Consider the following 15,259-nt stretch of genomic DNA (forward strand, 5'->3'; position numbering starts at 1 on the left):
TTTCCTTGTTTACAAAATGATGTCTGATTATAAGCCTTTATGTCAGCCTCTTGCTGTAAAATACCAGCTGAAGGTAACCAAACTGGAGCTTTAACAAAGAGCATAGATAAAACTCACAGACAAAATAAGGACTAGCGTGCAAATTTACTGTATAAACATAAAATGCAGGCATCCATATGTGTGTAGGGTCTTTCTATTTCTGTGACAGTTTGATTCTTTTACATGACATGTCTCATGTCCCATAATGTCAATCAAGTTCATCACAGTTTGGATACACCCTGGCAGTATCAGCTGCCTTTCTGAGATTTTCCACTTTTTCACTGTCAGTCAGCAACAGAGTTTACATGGCAACAGAAACATGGATAAGGAGGAGTGCTCTCATTAGGTCTTGGGGGCCAAATCAGTTTGGATTTCTACAAAAGGAGAATAAGGAATAATTTGGAGAACACAGTAAAGGAAAGAGGCAGTGAGCAGTAGTCACATGTCTAGTCTAAGGACTTATCACTAGATGCCTGTCCTGGTTTAGCTTTCTGGGTAATTTTTAAATGAACATTGTCAAGTGCTTTCACTAACCCAAGCAATTTAATTGGATGTAATTTCTTCTGCTACTTAGTGCTGCCCAGAGGTGCAGAGTCCCACAACACCACAAGCAAGGGGCTCTCATGAATTGTTTATGCTGTTCAATGCAATCATGTGCTTCTTTCTTCACTCACCTGTACAACAGATTTTATGAGAGACACTGAAAGCAGACAGTCATTACTGATTTGAAATGGTCATCTCTTTGAGGATCTACTTTGAATCCCAGCAGATCTTCCAGGCATTTTTCCCAATCAAATAAATTGCTTTTGTAACCAGGATATAGATTTTCTTACTATAAGGCTATTAGGTTCACAATTTCCAGCTAATTTCTTGACATCAGAGCATACAGCTTCACAAATTATGAGGTAGTCAAACTGAGATAAAATTTTAAATAGACAAATGTATCTTGAGGCTCTGATTTCTCTCTCCAGTGAATATATTTCACTGTCTTTATAATTTATTACACCTCAATATGGAATTTTTTTCCTTAGCTACCATTTGTCTTTTTAATCTTAAGTAATTTTGCTAAGTAATTGTATCTAGAGGTGGTCGTGGTAATTCATGACAGATGATACTTGTATGGATTCTAGCAGACTAGAGTTTGCTGAGAAAGTTATGGGGCTGCTGCAAATTACACCACTTTGTTTGGTGCACTCCCCCAGTATGTCTGCAGCTGTGCCTGAACAGCAATTCTGAGCTGCATCTATCCCCACATTTCTTTTTATAAATTTAGAAGAAAGAGATTGTATTTTTCAAACTAGTTTGGAGGGTTCAGCTCACAAAGCCAAGGGAAACTGCATTACAACTACACAAAAATTATATGATTGTCTCTGAAGATATTTATTGGAATGGGTTGGGGTGTCATCAATTACAGAAAAAAGGGGTGAAGTGCTGCAACGATGTCTCTAAGCACACAAGAGGGAGACTCTTCTCACAGTAGCCTTCAGTGTTCAACTAATGTGAACTTACATCAGGCTCCACCCCAGGGCAGCTTAAAACCTCTCCTGTGGGATTCCCCAGTGCTCTGGGGAAGTAGACCTACCACTACTGGTCAAATCCAAAGCACAGTGCTAGATCACAATCTAAATAACTAGAAATAAAGTTATTCACATTATCAAAATAAAGTGCTTACAGGAAATTAAAAATATATGAATGGTCACAGTAACTACACTGGATTTCTCTACATGACCTATAAGTTGCTGTACCGGTAAACCTTCTCAGGGGGCAGTAATGATCAAAAATACCATGATTTAGCAAATAACAGTTCCAAGTTGAATATGCTTTTTTTCCAATTAATTCTTTCATCACAGAATGGTTATCCAGCAGATAAGGTATTTAACTGAACAGGAGGCATTCAGAGACTAGTAGAGAGGAGCATGTGATTTCAGTCTATTTGGATGAACTGAATCTTATTCACGTAGAGTTTTGTGCTCACTCTCCCTAAGTGGAATAGGCTACAGTTCCCAAGTGGTTCCAGAGATGCAACTCAACTCCTCAAGGTTGATCAACTCAGTCTTATCCTAGAGTTAAATGCTTGAATTTATATGATACAGACCAACTGTTTGGTTTTAAAACATAAATAACTCTAGCATCCATTATGTTGAATATATGTAAAAATAACACAAATCAGAAACGACTCACACCAATATCTTTACCATTTGCTCTGCCAGAATGCATTACAGAGTCAAGGCGAAAGACGGTATCCAAGATCTGTCTTACTGCACATTATTGTCTACATATTGTACAATGTTTCACTTTTGTATTGCCCTCTCCATAATTCGTGGAGTTCTCATAACAGTGACCAGGACTCTTAGGAAATAGAACAATGACAATTTTAAAATAATAGTAGGAATTAATTGTCTTCTGAAAAATCAATCTTTGTTTCCATAATAACTGGAATTTCCATAATCTTCCATCTCTCCTCACAGCAATAGCATCAGATCTGCTTTTCTTTTTTTTTTCCAGTCTAAAATTTAACATAATGTAAATATAATCTGTCACTCTATTTTTAGAGAAAAGATGAGGATGTGTCCTCAGAGATAACTACCATTTGATTTATTCCAGGAATATGTATGGCTTACACAACACTTGCAAATTGTTGCCAAAACATATAGTAAGATATATTATCAAAACTAACCATGTGCTACTGAAAAAGGCTCAACTTCCACCCCCATTTAATGCAGCAATATCACTCAACTATCCCACAAGGTTGCAGAAGCCAGCTGTGCTAAGAGCTTTTGTAAAAACAAGCTTAAATAGATCCCAGGAGTTCCCCAAGTTTATTAAAGTTCAGAATTCTAGTTCCCTTTATTTAACAAATAAATTATATTGAAACATATATTCCTACTTAAACTGTAGCTTGAATTTAAGAAAGTTCTTAAAGCCTTGGAAATCTGACCTGCTAATGGCAAAATTTATGTCTACATGTCTCTATATGTCAAAACACAGTTTTAAAAGAAACCCACATGAATAATTCTCATTATTTTACTACTGCATTTACTCATACAGAGCAGCCTTTAAAATGAGTCTTCAAATTCTGGGCAAAGACTAAATATTTTTTAACTTTGTTCTAAAAAAATGAAACATACACTTTTGGAAATGTCTTATTTATTTTAACTGTCTCCTTTTTAGATACCTGAAATGCTGTGTTTCAGGAAGTGTTTAATGTTCTCTTACTGAAAATCAGGTCCTATTTAAATGTTCCCAGTTGTCTGGTGCAGTAACTTAACATTTCTGAGCAAGAGGCACATGCACAGTCCATTACAGCATTATCAGCTGGCATTCAGAGAGCAAAAGTGGTTGCACCACATTCCTAAATAATACATTGTCTTTTGGCTTATCTGAGAGTTATAACTCAGGGGAAAAAATTGCTTTTACTCCCCATATGAAAGGACTACAATATTCTGTCCCCGGCAGACAATGAATAAACCTGCATCAGTGTGTGAGAATAATTTCATGATACATCAACACCAAGACAAAGATAGCCATGTGGGTTCCCAGTCAAATTGAAGTATTCAATAAATGAGCCTTCAGAGATGCTGAGTATTACTTGCTAATGCTTTTGGATATATGTCTCCCTTCGTTCCCCATACTCTGATTAAAAATAGAGAGCTACATTTTACAGTAAATCTGCAATGAGAGGTTTGAGGATAAAGGATTCTCCTGACAGGCAGAGCAAAAATACAAAGCTGTTAATAAAATATGTCCCATAAAAGCATTGTGCTAAGTATTAGGTCTTGTTTGTTTATCATCACCTTCTGTGTAAATGTTTGTCAAGAGATTTCCAGACTTTTTGTGCATCTCTTTGCCGCAGTTCTTCAGTTAATAAGGATATTTTTATTCCAGAGTCTAAATAAATACTAAGCAGTATTGAATAGTAACTTATAATACTGGGCCCATCAGGCCATTGCCTTTGGTATGTGCTTTAGAAAAGCATGTGCCCTTAAAATCATGCCATCTCTAGTTCACCTAAAACTTGAGTTCCAAACCTTCAACTTTCTCTAAATACTAATGCCAGAGGCCTGGCATACCACATTTCTGAGGGATGACCAAGGCTGTCCAAACTCACAGCAGGAGTAGTCAAGACTTTGGTTCCTTCGGTATCCAACACTTTAATTCATTGTTTCAATATCAAAGGCTAGGGCAGTGTGTATGTTTACCAGAATGTCACACTAGGAATGCAGATGGGCAGGGGGGCTAAATGCTGTGCCTTGAGTGTGTGTGACTACAGCTGTCTGCCACAACAAAAACAAACCAAACCAAAGCAAACCCTAGCTGCTAGTGTATGATTCTGTGCTTATCTCAGCCCTTTAACGACTACTTATAGACTGCTGAAGGACAGAACTTTATGACCCAGTAACCACGATAACAACATGACCTTGGCCAGGATTATAGCACTCCTGTTTCAAAAATTTTTTTTTCATTATTCCCAACTCTATAGTAGCATTCCCTGTGTTCAGCTGCGTTCAAAGAGATGCTGCAGAATAACACAGTGCAACAGTGGCAGCGCTCGGCACTGCCAAGTGCGAAGCTTTGAACAGATTTGGTCTGTTTTATGCTTCCAAAGTTGTTCTTTCTGCTTCCCAAAAGAGGCCCTTCAAATTAAAAAACAAAAACAAAACAAAAAAAAAAAACCACAAATCAATATCATGGTCTTTGGAAACACTTCTGCCTTATCTAGAAAGGCAACAGTTGCAGTGAGAAATCTCAAGGGCTGAAATGATGGTAAAAATATGACTGAGCTTAAGGGTTCCAGAACAGGAGGTACTGAGCAGGAAACTTCCTTTTCCGCAGCCTAAGATCAAAGGAGGATGTACTTTAGATCAAAGGATTAACAGATTGTTTTAGAGAAGGTGGATGGTGCTGCCTACATTACCATACTTTTCCAGTTACACAGAAAGATTGATACATCCTTTTTTTATAATGACATGCAAGTCTTTCTTATTAAAAATCTATATATTTCTGAGTTCTGCCAGAGTTAAGATCCTATTTACCATCATATGGTTGTAGCATCTGGATAGTTTTATTCAATCTCCTGTCTCAAATCAGTCTTAAGAGAAAATAATCTTCCAGACCCCATTTGTAGAAATTTGTATGAATGGGACCTATGGGAGAGATGGTGAGATAAACTGGACTCTTAAATTAGGATGCTTAATCTCACAGTGTTTGCTAAACAGAAGTCTTTAGACAATAACAAACTGATTTAAAAGGACATAAGCAATATTAAAATTCATGGTTTTCATATCAGCCTCTATTTGCAGCATCTGCTGGTTTGTGGGCCCAAGTCTAGAACTGTGTATTACTGAACACCCCACTCCATGATCAAGTCATTACCAGAAACTGCTCACATTTAACTTGGCAGGAAATTCCTATCACATAAGGCTTCTTCCATCACTACCCAGGTTGAGGTTCTAAAACTTTACCTGATAATGAGGAAAAAGCCTTTTGGATACCGAGGATGGACACAGCCAATAATCTGCTGCATGGATACAGGACAGGCACCAAGCAGTACCTGTCTCTGGTATTTGGAGCTTTCAGATGGTCAAACACAGGAAATTCAAGTCACATAGGGCTGAGACTTCAGCTGACCTGAAAGTGTTTGCATATGCTTGACACCCTCCTGCCCTGGAGCTTTACAAGCAAACTGCACTGGACCCTTTCTGTTGCTTTCAAGTAGGTGACTGAGCCCTCTCAGCTCCTGAGACCCCGTCTCTTATTGTAAATGCAGGTACTGAGAGTCTTGAGACTCTTCTACCTCTATTAAAGCTTTCAGAGAGATACAATAACTATTTCTGTAAATTCCTAAGCCGTAAAACAAATAATAGTAAGATTAAACATACATTCTATGTTCTATTACAAAGTCCTATAGTCAAAAGTGGCTTAGAAACTTAAGTCCATTGCAATTCAATGGAGGTGAAGCTCCTAAGTGACTTTCAGGAGTTTGTTTCAGGCAGTTTCACTCAGTGATAAGTGGAACAATGCCTTCTCCAGTCTTACTGGGGTGAGACACTACTATGGCAGTGGAAAGAACAGTGTCCTGACAGGTGATCCAGGCAAAGAGGCTGGGGCAAGGAGGAATGGTCCTTTTGCCTAGGTAAAAAGAGCCACATCAGAATACTGTGCTCCATTGCTGTATTCTGCTCTGCTCATGGAGAAGACCATGAGACAGTACATCTCCTTACAGTCATTTGTTATGAACTAGATTCAAACTAGAGTTTGGTCTCTACTGCTCCTCATTTATTCCTATATTAAGTAAACACATCTTAGCTTTCCTTTTTCACCCTCACATAGGTGCACAAGGATTATCCTTCTTGAGCTACTCTGAATGTACCAGCCAAGGGCACATGTTCATATCTTCAGATGATCCATAATTTAATAGTTATAAATTATAATAAACCTTCTTAATTGTTTTATATGTATTCCTTTGAGCACATTTTCCTGTCACCGTGCGCCAAGAGGAAGTCAGTTTAGAAGAAGAGATTTAGTTAAATGTTTTCTCCTGGCCTTGACATGTTCTCTGTACTATAACCATATTCCTTGGGGTCATATTTCCTCTAGAGTCCTGGAAAAGTTTAGCTGAAGTGAAGCATCTGTTGCTTTACTATTAAAAATGGAATGTCAGCTTAAATATCTTCAACTGCAATTTGTGAGTGACCACAACATAGAGAAGAACAGTGCAATTAAAGGCACTATGGTTTTAAGTACAGTTATTTTTTTTGTACTGTTTATTATTTTGTTTTGTGCTCAGAATAGTCATAATCAGCCTAACTGGTGTTCCCTCTCAGTAACAAATATAGCTCCAATAAACAAAGCTTGCTCTCGTTTCCAGGGTCATATTCATCTTTAGCCAGAGTACAATATGCATTTAAATACTGCAATAAACACTCCTGTGGAGAGCCCAGTTTCAGTCAAGTCTCTTCAGCCCATCAAGTTTCTTTTCACTCAGACACACTTTCAACAGAGATCACACTGTCTTTGCCTGGAAAGGCTTATAATCCTAACAACTCTCTGAAATCCAGAAACAGTTGTAATTTAATGTAACAAGTCTAATCATTAATGCTGCAGCTATTTTAAAATTACTACTGTCCTTAGTTGGCCAACTATCTGCTCCTGTGAACATCTACAGGAGAGCCTTTTGCCTGACATCTTTTATACTGATGATAATTTGAATATTCCTGCATTAACAGTAATTGCATACACATGAGAAAACATGCTGCTGACTCCCTGGGCTCTCCTCAGCATTAGGACATAACTCATTTATGGGAAGATTCTTAGGTCACAAAATCTACTTTGCTGTTTAAAGGGTGAGTTTCACAATTGTGAAGAACATCTTTAAAACTATTCAAATAAAACTAAACTAACAAGGAGGCTTTTGTGTGAGTTCATGGACAGTCCAAAACAACAGCTCAGAGAAGGCACTGGCCCACAGTTATTGAAGGAGCGTTACCTTCAAGACACCATTTTGCTAATGAGCCCCAGCATTGTTCACAGACATTACTCCAGATACAACAAAAAATAGTAGTTTAGGGTTGACTTGGGAAACTGCAGGGCTGTCAATCTCTCTCTGTTCACCCAGTAACCTACCCAGTATGATGGGGAACAAGTAATCCAGGAAGAGACTGGGAAAGCAGAGTTTTGACTTCAGCTATAAGACATTTAGCCACTATAAATAACTATCAGCAATTCCAAGTTTAGCCAAGCACATCAGATATCATTGTGATTAAGCGCTGGAATAATTTGCATGGTAATCTATTGATTACTTGTGACAGAGGTCACAGAGAGCACAAGATCAGATTCTAGTTTATCACTTCATTCCTTTTGATCTCCTATAGTAGCACAAACTAAAATATTGGCTTACATCCTAGCTACAGATCTTTTTTTAATACAAAAACATTGCTTGATGTGGTACTTTCTCTTTGCTTGGTGGTCTTTGCCACCAGTTCTGGATTTGTGGACATGTAAACCTGTAGTGTGTATGTGGTATCTACAAGAGACAGGAAATGGTCTGGTGTCCCTGACTGAAGTCATTTTAGAGAATTGCATTCTGGTTCAAATCCATGGGAGTTCAACATCACATGTGAAATTATCTGTGAGGAAAGAAAACACTTCTTGGGGCACACCCACACTGAAAGGGTTAATATAAGAGCTGCTTTTGTAATAGTAGCTAGAGCACGATTAGCCTCGGAAATGCTATAAATCAAGGAGCAGTATGAAATTGGACATCAAATGTAATGGATGTTATTATAAAAAAAAGAAATAAATTGGATAATTTCCTTTCATTTCTATCTGAAAATGAGAAATCGTCCAGGTAATGAATCTCAGTGATCTTCTGAAATGCCTATCATTTATTTGCAAGGTACAGTTCTGCTAAGATAAGGTGTGCATTTGATCCCTCGGAATTATTCACCATAGCATTTTGCCTGAATGATACTAAACAAGATTTATACACAATTGTGCTTGATAAGAAAATAAAAGACCAAAATACAGAGGACCTGGGCTTTCTGACTGCAGCTGTGAAGGCAGTCCTGGGCAGATGTTGAATGGGAGATTTTGGACTGCAATTGTGACTCGTGCACAGCTCCTACATGACTCCATCTGTCATCTTGTTGGTCTTTGTTGGCCAGAGGGGTCTAATTTTGAGCATAGTCTCCTAACACAGCAGACAGTTAAATCCCACCTCACATATCTTTTATTTCTAGATCCATATAGCGATTGAAAACAGAAAAAGAAAGAAAAAATGAAACACACACTTTTATTGCTAGAATATTTGGTACAGGAGAGAGGGAAAATTACACAGCAATAAAAGATTCATGTCTAACAACAAATGGTAAGATGAATTTTCCACAGGCCAAAAACTCTGAATAGTTTATAGGTATTTCCAGAAAATTATAAATAAACCAATAGCTTGGAATATAATCCATCCAGCTGGATTACAGTCAATTAACTATATAGTTTGTTATATTTTAAAGTACTGTTGCTTTGATATGTCTGAGTATGAAAAAAAATAATTCTTCCATTTAATGCAATAATTTTATTCTTCCATGAAAACTTTTCTCCTTGTCATACAAAAGGTAGCTGCTATGCAGCAGTCAACATGATGAAGTTCTTCTAATTACAAATAAAGAATCTAAAAAACCTATTTGGAAATGCTGCTAAGGAACATCTTAATTATCTGGGACTTTGGAACGAAGCTGATGATTTATTACTCTCTACCAAAATATCCCAGATTAATTTGGAGCTCTAACTAGTCTGTCAGAATTAAATTGGTGCAAGCATAAACCCTGTTTACTTCATGCATATGCCAAAACTGTGTCATTTGAGGGTAAACAGAAAGTACAGAAAAATAGCTGAGTCTTTAAAAATTTGAGATAAATATGTGGTATGAAACCTGGCTCTAGAAAAAATAAGGATCACATTTATTAAGATGAATCTTATATTCCTGATCTGTAAGTACTGATCAAGATACCTCTTAATTCTTTCTATTATTGGTTAGAAACTATTTCTGCAAAATAATTGCTCTGGAAATTCACTGAACTTTCATATTTTAAGAATTGTGTGATGGACTGAAAAATAGAGGGGTACAGAATTAATGCTCTTCACAGTTGTTGGTTTGCATAATTTCCAAAGTGTGTATATTCATTCTTTTCCCATTTAGCTTGACTAAGAATATTAGAATTTCTTCAGCAAGAAAATATGAAATGAATGTTTCATTTTGAAGAGATGAAGTTTTCATCATGACTTAAAATATCATTTCAGTGTGAAAAAAACTCCGATGTTTTTCAAACTTTCTCAGGTTTTTTTAAGCTTTCCTGTGGTTTTCTTTTTTGCTATCAAATAGTTCACAAATGCAAGAACACATAATTCCATTTTTAAACTCTACATGAAATGTAGAGAAAAAACCCAAATATAGTTTTTTCTTCCGACAAGAGTAAAGGTGCTAACTGGGAAGACCTGGGGTCTTACAGGCCTTCTTAAGGGTCTTATACAGCATATGTACTGTGGTATAAATATTCTTGTAAATCTAAACAAAAAGGCATCACTGGATATATCTCAGTTTGCAGAGGAACTTAGTGACAGAAGAGAACTGTGACTTCAAATTTCATGAAACTTGCAACCCTTGTGAAATATTCCTCTGGAAATTCTGAAATTCCTGTCCTTTTTTGAAATGTAGAGTGGAAGGAAAGGTCTGGCACCCTTGATAACAATCCTATCAAATTGTTCCAGAATTAGTTGAGTGCGAAAAGTTAATTAAAGCAGATATTAAATAATCTGGGCTCTGTATAGCGGTATGGGCTTTTAGCTTTTAATAAACAGATACAGATTACAGGGAAATACAGACTTTTTTATAGTGAATTATCAGTGCAGAAACAGCCCAACAGTGACTGTCTAGTCAGTACATCGATGAGCTTTAAATGAGAAAATTACCCCCTATCTCAGTAAGAGGTACTTGATTTCAATGCCCTTAAAAGTATATTTCTGTTTCTGCATTTTTTACTTCTTCTAAAAGATACACCATTTTATTACATAATGACAAATAATATATAAAGGAATCTTGAAAGTGTACTAAAAAATCTGGGTTTATAATTCCAAAATATTTCCTATGCAAATAAATATATAGAACTGATGTTCATATAAAAGTTTATATGTAAGTGCTGTTTATGTAAAGTATCCTAAACAGCAATCCAAAAAACCCCATGTTTTGCTAATCTAATCTTACAAGTAGACAAGGTGTTGTACACAGTGACCTTGAAACTATCCAGTTGCATTTGCTATTCACTTATCCATGTGCATTAAGCCTGGTCAGGAATCACAGTGTAGGTTCAGGGAGTCTGCCTGAATCTTGATCTGAGTCTTAATCAGTCCCTGAGCTTTTCTGATCTCCATCCAAAGGGATTCCTATGAATGCCATGACAGCCACTGTTTGCCATTTAGACACAGCACGAGGGGCTCTGCTCTCCCTTTCCTGCTGCATCCACCAGTGGCATGGACACGATGGTTCCCTTCCTCTGCCTCATTCATGTGCATTTCTTCCACCTTTATGGAAGAATTCTAGCCCAAAACCTCACCAATTCTGTGTGTGTATGCATATGTATTCACGAGGTAAGGAAAACTGAGAAGTCAGAAAATAATTTTAATTAACCAGAAAACAAAGCAAAAATATTCTGTAGACTGATGGTTAATGTGTTCACTAGGAAGGTGTCAGCTTCTGTCCAAAAAGTATTTCTGTTCCATTTAAAATGAGTCATCAACTAAAATACAGTCATCTCTGCGTATTAAAGATGAGAATCCAGGTCTTCCAGTACCCTATTCAGTAGTCTACAGAAGAATGATTGCTCACATGCTTTCTGATCTAGTAACCCTTACATATACTTATATTTGAATTTACTTAAGACCAACTTTTTTTAAAAACCCAAGGATCATTATTTTTCCTCCTGAAATCAGTGGCACTGCATAATCTCCCACTGATCTGACTGTCCTTTACTTGGCTTTGTGTGACAGCTCCCATTTTAAATGGGCACCACGTGGGCTCCTCAGTGCTCCTGTTCCTTTTTAAACTGATGCTTGGGCACAGTTTTATATTTCACTGATTCTAAAAGTCTTAAGAAAACTTCTCAGCCCATAAAATGAATTGCCAAATCTGGTTCAATTGCCATGTCAGTTCACTGACCAAAACAGTTGCATTATTTCCTTCTTTCACATTTTGAGAAATACTACTGTAATTCTTCCATATTGATAAGTGATAAAATCATCTATTTGCTCACAGTCTGATGCCTATGTACTTTCTTATTTATGCTCAGTGCAATATTGGGGGAAAAAACCATTGTATTGGATTCTCTGTCAGAGTTCTGTGCCTTGTCCTATCACTTTGAAATCTAAGTCATAATGGCTGTGTGCCATTTTCTATCACTTACATTCAAAATCAGAATTATAAATAAGTGACAAGCTCACTAATTTAGATTAAGCAAATGTCCCAGCTTTCAATACAATTTATTACATATATCTCAAGCTGCACTACCTTGCATAAGAGAAGATGCATGTCTGAGAGAAGAGTAGTGATACATTTTAAAAGTAAAATTAATTAATCTTTATTTCGCAGTGTCTCTTGCCTTCCCAGATGTAGATGTGGCCCATTCTTTAGTGGTGGACTTGGCAGTGCTGGGTTAACAGTTGGACTAGGTGATCTTAAAGATTTTTTCCAACCTAAATGTCTCTGTGATTCTATGGGGAATTTTAAGCATTAGACTTGCCTTTCAGCTATCAAGTTTACTGGCTCTGTACAGTAAGGTAGGAACCCGAAGCCAATGCCAAAGTATCACGTATTTATGAATACACCAACAGAAATATCACATAGGCCTGAAGTCACTGGTCACTGAGAAGTACTTAGAGCCCCAGGGAAGCTGGGTGGCAGTGGACAAATGGGGACAGATCCTCAGCTGTTATAACAACATTCATTTATTTTCTTGGCAGAAGCACACTATGCTTTAAGAATCCCTGATCGAGGCAATTTCTCACTCTACTTTCTCCCTTCGTATTTTCATAATCACTTGCAAGCTATTGCTTTCATTGTCATCACTGCTGGAATTCAAATGTTGGTTCATAGTTACTCCATACAGCAGTTTATTTTCATTTTTACAAGAAGGCAAAGGGAATGGAGTCCCTTTCTTAACCATGATGCAGCAAACACCTTCCGGCACACTGCAAAGCAACACAAGAAGCTTAAGTAAAACTATAAAACTTTATAGCATGCTCCCTATCTCATCCTCCCAGCACTCCTTTTCCCCTGAACTAATTTTAAACTTCAACTGGGTACTTCAGAATTTTTTCTCAAGCTGTATATGGTTATAAGGAAAGGAAAAAAAAAATTAAAAAAAATAAAACCAAACCCACAATCAACTAGAAGCTTTGAAGAGCATCTTCAGATGCTCTTATAAAAAGATAAAGACTTCAATTAATTAAAATTAGAGTGTTTTACCAACCTTAACTACAGTGTCACAATTAATAAGTACTATTCAACAAGAGGGTGACTAGCCCTCCTCCTGGGTGCTCAGTAATGCTGATTTGGTGCATTACCAAAAGAAAATTAGGAAATTTTTGCCTTGAGATCAACAGAATGACCAGAATCAAGAGGTTTTTAGCCACAGTTGAGTTGCTGACATGAAGGGAAAAAGCTAGTATTGACATCTGAAACCTTTGCCTTGCCAGAATAAGTGTGCTCAAATGCAAAGTGCCTGATATTTCCTAAATTCTCCGGAATACAATACATCACAATGCAAATAAATGTATATAAGTTGAATTTCATCAATGTTAGGGCACTGGGCCTGAGCGTCTGAATCATTTACATTCCATTTAAGCTCTTATTCTCTCCAAATGAATGAATTGATTCCCAAGTCATGCATATTTAGAAATGTGAGACTAGTAAATTCAAGAGTAAAAAAAAACCTCAAGCCTAACATTTGTATTTAGTGCACTTTCTGAATTCTAGGATGGGACTTTGCACACTGTGAAATAAGGACGGTTCCTGTAGGTCTGGATAAACACAACAACTAACTTAAAAATGTCTATCTTTGGTGGTGGTGGCGTACAAGTAAAAGTTGACTGCAAACCAAAAGGAAAAACCACCCCACTGAATAACATTGTATTCAAAGCCACACATCAGTAATAGTTTTGCATTGCCTCGCATTGCAAACAGTGCAAATATATAGATCATAAATAGATTGATATCTATTTTAGATACTTACTATTTTAGTAAGTTTTTGTATGAATTCCCTAAATAGTATTTTAAACAGCCATACGATCTAAGTGTGTCACCTGCAACTGGTAAGGATGGCCAAGTTTCTTAGGCAAAGATTATACTGCAAAAACAATTCAAAATCAACAGAAATCTGCACTGTCTAAACTAAACAGTGCAATTGTCAGAACAAGGGTATAATGGAATAAAACAATTCATGAACTAAAAAAACATAGGATGACATAAACTCTAGATGAAGGGAAGCACTTCTATAGCCACTCTGTCAAAAAGACTATTACACTGTAATTGATATTTGCTATATCAGCAGCATATAATGTATGTAGGTTTTGTTTTTAAAATGACAGTGAAAAATTAAATAAAATTGGTGTCTTTGAGTCATTATTTTATTCCTTGTTGCTGAGAAGCAAAGTGGTGTAAAAAAATTAAAAGATAAATTTTGCATTAAGCAGTGTTTTAGAACATTGCCTCCAGAGACGACAGTACTGTTTATCCTGCTCTATTTAAAGTGGCTTCAAAGAGTGTTTTGACACAAATGTGCACAGGTGTTTTCCTGCCATTAAAACTGAAAGGGTAATAATTGTTGACACTGCACACCTCAGACAATGAAAATTTAGGCAAAACTCTTCCATTTTAGTACATAACATTTTAGTCAGTCTGAGACTTTTTCCTAGATGAGGAACCATGGAAAGATCCTTTCAATGCTTATTCAGACTACACCCTGCAGTGGATCTGCCTATGAACGTCATGACATCAGCTCCAGAGGCCCGTGTGCTGCATTCTCATTTTAAGAATTCAGAAATGCCATTTTGATTTACCCTTTGATTAAAAAATTGTACAGGGTATCTTTGAAAGCATGTTCTCCTATATACCATATATCTGCTTTATACACTCTCGGGTAAATCAATTCATACAAGTCCTTCCTATAATTCCCTGATGTTCTGAACATTTCAGACAGAACTTAGGTGAACATATTTCAAAGCAGGAATTAGATATGGACTTAAGCAATGCAGCTGATTTACAAGCTGCTTGTGAAGAAAACAGCCTAAATGGACATATCGGTGACAGCTTTCATGCCACCAGTTCTCAGCAGCAAAGCCAGAAGCATTTCCTCAGTGTGTTGTGGTCATCCCATACATTTAGCCTGACCAGCATTAGTCTTCCCTTCTGATGGCTCTGCACAGAATTGCTCCCAGCACCAGCTTCAGATGATAAATTTCAAATGTCAGTGCAAGAGATGAAGTGCATGATATGTTTCTCCCTGTGCTGTGAGCCCAGGGAACTTAGAGTTGGTCATCTCATTATTTAGACTAATGCCTCAGGAGGATTTAATGTTTTACTTTGGGTTAATCACATTAGCAATAATATAATGCATCTACAATGGCCTGGGCTTCTTTCCAAAGCCGTGCTGTTTATGTTCAAGGGAAAAAAGGA

The 15,259-nt window shown here is 36.9% G+C and overlaps 1 protein-coding gene across 1 annotated transcript in view; it reads left to right on the forward strand.

Moving 5' to 3' along the window:
- The window catches only part of SLC9A9 (solute carrier family 9 member A9), a 184,224-nt gene that overhangs the window by 110,473 nt on the left and 58,492 nt on the right, over positions 1 to 15,259 (forward strand). The window lies entirely within an intron of this gene.

Source organism: Neopelma chrysocephalum, unplaced genomic scaffold (genome assembly GCF_003984885.1).
Source record: "Neopelma chrysocephalum unplaced genomic scaffold, ASM398488v2 Primary Assembly neopelma1_70, whole genome shotgun sequence".
Taxonomy (NCBI): domain Eukaryota; kingdom Metazoa; phylum Chordata; class Aves; order Passeriformes; family Pipridae; genus Neopelma; species Neopelma chrysocephalum.